General features: G+C 46.7%; 1 pseudogene; it reads right to left on the bottom strand.

Moving 5' to 3' along the window:
- Window positions 1-569: 569 nt before the first annotated feature.
- LOC103652276 (uncharacterized) lies at window positions 570-2107 on the bottom strand (annotated as a pseudogene).
- Window positions 2108-7681: the final 5574 nt, after the last annotated feature.

Here is a 7681-nt window from a genome sequence, read left to right as displayed (position 1 = left end):
CTAAAAAAAATTATTCTACTTCAAGGTCTTTGAAAAATTTTACTATATTCTCAAAATGAGATTTAGGGTGTTACAAAAACCGCAGCGTGCACTGGGTTTGCGAGTGCGCGAGACTGTGTGGTCTTCACACACTTGTGAGATCTTCCCCTCCAGCACCACCACCTCCTCCTGCACACCTCCTCTATTTTGGTTGCTTCCTTTCTTGGATTTCTAGAGGGCGGCGCTAATGAAGGTGGGCCAGAAGGCGGCGCCCCAGAAGGTGGCAAAGGAGAGGACGTGAGCCAGCTTGGCTAGGTGATGGAGCCTACGTCGGAGGGGGGAATCGAGAGCATCAGGGGCGAAGAGTTCGATCACGGCAAAGAAGCACACCGCCACTAGGAACCATGTCGCCCATCCCATCGCTTGAATCCATGGAATTTTTGGACCAGATTTTCCCCTTAGGATTTTTGCTTCCTAGATCGGAACAAGAGGACTGGGGGAGAAAGAAAATCAGAAGGCATCAGCTTACAAAAACGTTATTGACCTTGGGTAAAAAAACAACAAGAACCAAGATAACATTTCAATCAGGCTCATGCTTGAAACAGTAGAATTAAAGAATTGAAAGTTACCGGTATCCCAACAGCCCATGATTTAGCTGCGGTGATAACCGCGCTTCCGACGCCATTGCACCCTTTGGCATCATCGCCAAATCCGCCAAGAAGATAGGCGCTCAGCAACCACCTTGTAGAAGACCCAAATCCATGAGCAAACCATCTATTCGCGCGTCAGATGAGCAGCAACCCTAAAAAGGCTCTCTTTCTGATTCCCTAACCAGCAATGAAGGGGTCGACCGTCTTGAACGTCTCGACGTCGAGGACGGGCAGGCCATGGCTGAACCTTCCAATCGCAGAGAACAGCAGAAGGCAGAACACGTCCCCGCCGGCCAGAAGACCCAGCTTCCTGCGAACGAACGCGGTCGAAGCAATGAGACCACGGGAATGGGAAGGGCGCGTGTGACAGGTCACATGATAAGGTTCGTACACGTAGGAGACGAGCTTGGACTCGGTGGCGCATCCCCGAGCTTCTCAATCTGGATGACGCCCTCGAGCGGCACGCCTTCGTCGGTGACGCGTACGAGGACCGGGTCCTCGGTGGAGGAGGCGGAGGGGCCCTCACCCGCGGAGGCTGGGGTCGGCGCGGCGCGGGGCTTGGTCGGCGCCAGCGCCGGAGAGCGCCAGGCGGCGACGCAGGAGGCGAGGGTTGGCGAAGAGCGGGTAGGGGCAGCCGGTTGCTAGCGGGCGCCGCCCGTGGCGCCGGAGCAGCAGCACTTTAGGGATCGGTGGAGCAGCAAAGAGGCGACGATGCGACGAAGCAGCAGAGGCGACATCACGGTGGCGAGACGGAAAACACGAGGCGTGTGCAGGCGACGGGTGACTGATTGGGTGAGAAAGCGGACGCAAGTCGTATCCAATGCAATGAAATGAAAAATCGCATCCGCGAGCAGTTCCACGTGTCCTGAGACAAATGGCGCCGAGGCCGCCAAACGCGGACAACGCTTCAAAAGGAGTCAAGTTTTAATAACTCCAATTTTCTAGACAACAAAAAATGTTTCGGCTTCAACCTCATCAAATTAGACGGCTCATCATCGGTCTGTTAAATGAATTACATGCACCCAAAAGTATATATGAAATGTAAAGTGGACAAAACATTATCTTTTTTAGATGTCACAAATAATTGTACAACTAGTTAGTTGCCCGTATATTGCTACAGTTTTTATATATCATATAGGTAGATCTTGTTTAGAAAAAGTTATTTAATAAAAAACGATTACATATTTTTTTATTTTCAAAAATTATTAGTATATGTATATATTTACAATCTCTCTTTATATATAACAAAAACAGACATGAGTTGCAGCGGTAAATAAAAACCCTGTGTGAATTTCCATGCAACTTTCTATATAAAACTAAAGCTAAAACCAAAACTGAAACTCAAATAATAATAATAATAATAATAATAATAATAATAATAATAATAATAATAATAATAATAATAATAATAATAATAATAATAATAATAAAAGTGCTAGAAATAAACAGATCCTAATGGATACTTACAGCTCGATCATGAAAGCAACTGAAACCGATCATAAAGTTCCTTTTTTCACAGCAATTAATTAAGATTGCACATTGCTTTCCTAAAATATTTGTGATCCCACCAGTTCCTTCCGCAGCTAGATACGCCTCTAATTAACAACAGCAGAACGGCCGGGCAGGAAATGAAAGCATCAGATAGAATAACTAGAAAACGACACCAAACGAACACGTTTCGTCCAAAGGGAACTGAAATGATAGGCGCGTGCACCCTGAAAGATGAACACCACGCACTCAACTTTTTCACGTCATAGTATATGTTCACTACCGGAATCCGTGCCTTTGCCGAGTGCCGAAGGCTTTGCCGAGTGTTTTTTATCGGGCACAATCCAGCAGCATGTTTCTTTCATCGACTCAATGGAGGCATTACCTATGCGTTAATTGTCCCACGAGCAATCGACACATCATTCAGCACAATCCAGCAGCATGTTTGTTTTTGAGACAGCATCATCCAGACATGGATGACACAAAATCCATACGATACTGACCTTCTTGTAGGTAGAATATATATATATAGAGGTAGGAGTTATTATTCCATTTTGCTTATGAGCATCATCATCGCATACATGCATGTCTATCAAGAGAGACAGGCATCCGGCTAGTTTATCCCTAGTTGCCTCTGCCCTGATCTACCTCACTGAGTGAAATGTGGCCAATGAGAAAACTTTACAACATTGCATCATTTCCCAACAATGCAATAATAATGGAGAATAATGTGTTGCTGTAAGACATCTAGGACGATCGACCATGCACTGTTCAATGACGATATGCTGTCGACAACATGCAGATATTAGTAAATATTCTTTGGTTGGGCATCTCAATTGTAGTTTTTTTTTAAAAAAAAACAAAGGTAAACCAAAGGAGTGAAAACACAGTTGGGCGCCAAATTAGGCGTCCAGACGGTCCACGCACGCGCAGAGCCAATTAGGGTTCCGAGTTTCTTGCTATAGTTATTGGCTAGATTCGCGGAATTAACTCGGAAGATTTGTTTGTAACGGGTCCAGCCCCCCCCCCCTCTATAAATACAGAGGAATACAACCGATCAAAGATGATCAATCGAACCTACAATCAATACAATTCGCGTTTTATCTGGTACATTTAGGAGTAATTCTAGTTTAGTCTTCCAATCCCCGAATTCTTCGCTTCTCTTCGGCTCTACGTCAATTAGAGGTGTCTAGGTCGGCCTACCGAGCCTAGACAACACCTAGGATTTCTCCTCCCCGATGGGGTCCCTCCCGGGAGCGAGATCCAGGAGCCGCCGGCGAACCTCGCCGCCCCTGCGCACGCGCGGGCCGTCCGGTCTATAGGCGTGGGCCGTCCGACTCGTCAGGCAGGGAACCCGAGCCCTGCTCCAGGTCGCGGACCGTTCGGCCCCTGGCCGCGGACCATCCGCGCTTGTGCAGAGAGCACCGCTGTCAGTTCTCATCGCAGTGTTTGGCGCCCAGATCGGCGCCAACACACTTTTTGGCGACTCTGATAGGGAGCAACGCATTTAGACCTATCAAGATCGGCCCTCAATGGTCGGTTCAATGGATAGCTCTAATTTCTCCCCTAGCAACATCATAGAGCCGACTTGGGAAACCTTGCCGGCTGATAAACAGCTCCAATTCGAGGAGCACAAGGAGCAGCTGATCCAAAAAGCAAAGGCGAAGTTCCTGGCCAACTTCAAGGTGGACAGGAACAACAAGGTCATTCGACAACGTGCGACTGATCTGGCTTCGCTCCGACCCATAACGAATACCCCCAATGTAAGTAACACCAACGAGCTCCAATCACTTAAAGCTTACATAGATGAATAGCGAGAGCAAATGCAACATATCATAGGGGGTATACAAAAGGATTATAAAAGGCTAGTACGTGCGTTTGATAAATCCACTATTGCAAAATTTCCTTCACATGAGGTTGAATTGGAGGAAAACACACGTAATTCATCGGCTACAGGTTGTCACGACCAGTCACAACCCCTTTATGGGATGCCGATGGACACATACCCTAAGAAACCACAACCTCCTATGCACATCAGCAATAAATTAGCCGATCTGCACATGTCCGGACCGTTCACATGTGAGCGCGAACCGTCCGGGGCACCAATGGCCAGTCCCATTTTTAATGAGTTATCGAGATATGCGTCCAAGCCGCCACATGTTACACAAGCTCTAAACCACCCAAACAGACCGTCTGCATATGATCACGGACGGTCCGTATATCTGACCGGACGGTCCGCGTATCCGACCGGACAGTCCGGCACATGATTGTTTGAGGAGGATTGTTATCTAAATACTCACCCATCCTAGCAACACTTCCCATCGCACTATACAATGCACCAACCCATTAATACAGAATCCTAAGCCCATGGGGGCGAGTACTTTCCGGTCCCGCCTAGAAGGCCAGAAAGGAATGGTCAATCCTATGAACCATATATGACAAATAGTAATGCACCACAGAACTCAAACCAATGGGGGAAGACAACAAACTAGTGTTCAAACAACCTCGCCTACGATGGGACAAAGAGCTGGTGGTCTTCTACCGGCTGCTATTGATATAGTAAGGGAAGAAATAACCGGGGCATTCCGAGATAAGCTCGAAGTAAACATGGTCCCTGGGGGACAGTCATATCGGAGGCCTTATAACAGCTTATTTGACCACCACCCATACCCACAGGGGACCAGGATACCCGAATTCGCAAAATTTTCGGGTGACCAAGGAAAGAGCACACGTGAACACATGGCCAGTTTCTAGCACAATTAGGAGAATTGGCCGACACAGAGGCGTTTCGTGTGCGTTTATTTTCATTATCTTTAACAGGAATCGCATTCGCATGGTACGCCACATTACCTCCTAGTTCTATTTTGTTATGGGGAGATTTAGAACAAAAAATCCATGATCACTTCTTTTCCGGTGACTGAGTTAGATTTGGTAGACTTAGTGGGCCTGCGACAAGCGAAAGATGAATCAGTTAATGATTACATCCGAAGATTCCAAGATACAAGAAACCGATGCTTTCAGATTCATTTGGCAGAAAAACAGCTAGCAGGATTAGCCTTTAATGGATTACGGTATTATTTAAAAGAAAAATTAGAAGGCATCCAATTTTTCACACTAGCACAATTACATCAGAGAGCTTTGATTTGTGAAAGCCGAAGCAAAGAAACTGCCAAAGCTATTCGTCACAATGTCCATATAGTAGAATGTGACCAAAGTAGCTCAGACGACGAATCAACAAAGGTATACATAGCTAAAATGGTTTGGCCAAAATAGGCCAAATCTTCGGCTTGTTCCTCCTTACAACCAGTTCAGAAGAAACGACAAGAGGAAATTAAATTTACATTTAATGTGAGAAAGTGTGATAAGATAATCGATGAATTGCTCAAAAATGATAACATTAAGATAAATCATACTATTCCATCCACCGACGAACTAAAGCGTCGCGCGTATTACAAGTGGCACAACTCTTTTTCTCATGCCACTAATGATTGCAATGTATTTCGTTGACAAATTCAATCGGCCATTAACGAAGGACAATTGAAATTTTAGGAAATGCAGGTAGACATGGAGCCCTTTCCAATGAATGTGATCGACTTCGAGGGCAGAAGGGTCCTAATTTGGCCCAGCACAGCAGATAAGAGAAAATGCAAAGAAGTCATCATCGGCGACGCACAGAAGGCCGATGAAAATATAATAATAAAATTTCTTATAGGAAAGTAGTGACCGAAAAGACTCCTGATGGAGGGGAGACCCTGAAGGTGACCATCACAACCTCCGGCACTGGGGGCAAGCGCATGCAAGCGGACAGGTGCAGGAACCCGTACTGCGCATCACGGATGGTCCGACGTCCAAATGCGGACGGTCCGAAGCATTGCCAGATGGTCCGAAGCATTCTAGCGGACGGTCCGGCAACACTCAGGGCCCGCAACGACCGCGTACCTTCAAACCACGACGACCAGAGATAGGTACGTGGAAAACTAATACATTTAAAGCAGCTGGTCGGCTGGTCAAATCTGGCCCGACCTTCGATCAATTATTATCCAAATATGTGAAAAAGAAGGTCGGCCTAAGTGACCGGCCAGCAAAGCGACCTCGCGCACCCATTCAGGAGCAATAGCAGGTAAGACCGATTGGACAACCTCACCAATCGGAAAAGACGGAAGGTCATACTGCCTAGTTGAGGCCTAACATACCTGCATGGACACCTCCACCCTCATATCTACCTATGCCATATCAATATGCATACGTACCACCGCCATACGCCCCAAATCAAATGTGGGGTATGCCACCATATCCATTTGGGATGCCACATTACCCCACTTGGGGGCACCCCAAGCATCTGTATTCAACAGGTTGGCACCTCCAGTACAGGACCGATTGAGCGCCACTCAATCCGGTCACCAGGCACAAGCCCAGCAAGATTTCCGGACTACTCGGCCACAAAGGCCGACCAATCCGGCAGGGAGGCATATACCTACAACCTCCAACAGGACGACAAAAGGAGACATCATCAAAATAGGAACGACAGATGTCGTCATACAAGAAAATAATGAAGGGCCGATGATTTTTGGTGAATCGGCCGACACAAGCAAAAAAGAAGATATGACTGTCAACAAAACAATCGATCCAAAATACTCCATGCCCCGATGGTGCCCATCAGGACTGACACGATCGCAAAAGTGAAATTACAGCGCCTAAGAGTAAAGGAGAACCAGGAAAAGGAGGCGGAAAAGATATTCAATGACACACATCCACAGTACCCACCACCACAAAAGAGATGGAGACCAAAGGCCATTGAGGAAAAGCAAACGGCCGCAAAAACGGAAAATAAAACAACAATTGTGCAGCTCTCTGTAGGTATGGCAGACAGTCCGGCTATAAAGGCAGGATCGTCTGAGCAGGGCACGGACCGTCTGACCCCTAAGTACAGACCGTCCACACTACACCAGAACACCTCCAACATTGTGCCAACACCCATGGAGGAGGACGACCTACTGGGGGAAGACCTGGTCAACTACGAAGCTTCTCCAGAACGCCCAGGTATGGACATAAATATTATTACATTCTTCGCCGATTGCACTATTATCAGCGACATGAACCTGTCGTTGCTCAGTTCGACTTTGGTCCTAAAGAGACCGCCTTCACTAAACCAAAGGAATCAGTAAACCATTTAAAGTCGCTCTTTGTGCGCGGTCACATTGATGGGATACCAATTGCTAAAATGTTGGTAGATGGGGGGCGACCGTAAATCTAATGCCTTATTCATTATACAGAAAATTAGGTAAACAAGACGACGAACTTGTCAAGACCAACATGACCCTCAGCGGCGTTGGAACTGATAGTTCGATCAAAGCCAGGGGAGTCATGGCCATTGAGTTAACCATCAGGACTAAGACCCTTGTCGCTGCATTCTTCGTTGCAAATGTAGAAGGAAATTTCAGTCTAATCTTAGGTAGAGATTGGATTCATGCTAATCAATGTGTACCTTCTACGCTACATCAAATGTTACTACAATGGGTGGGCGACGACGTAGAACAAGTACATGCTGATGCATCGGCCTGTAT

The sequence above is a fragment of the Zea mays genome, chromosome 3 (assembly GCF_902167145.1).
Source record: "Zea mays cultivar B73 chromosome 3, Zm-B73-REFERENCE-NAM-5.0, whole genome shotgun sequence".
Taxonomy (NCBI): domain Eukaryota; kingdom Viridiplantae; phylum Streptophyta; class Magnoliopsida; order Poales; family Poaceae; genus Zea; species Zea mays.
This window is presented reverse-complemented; position numbering and strand designations above follow the sequence as displayed.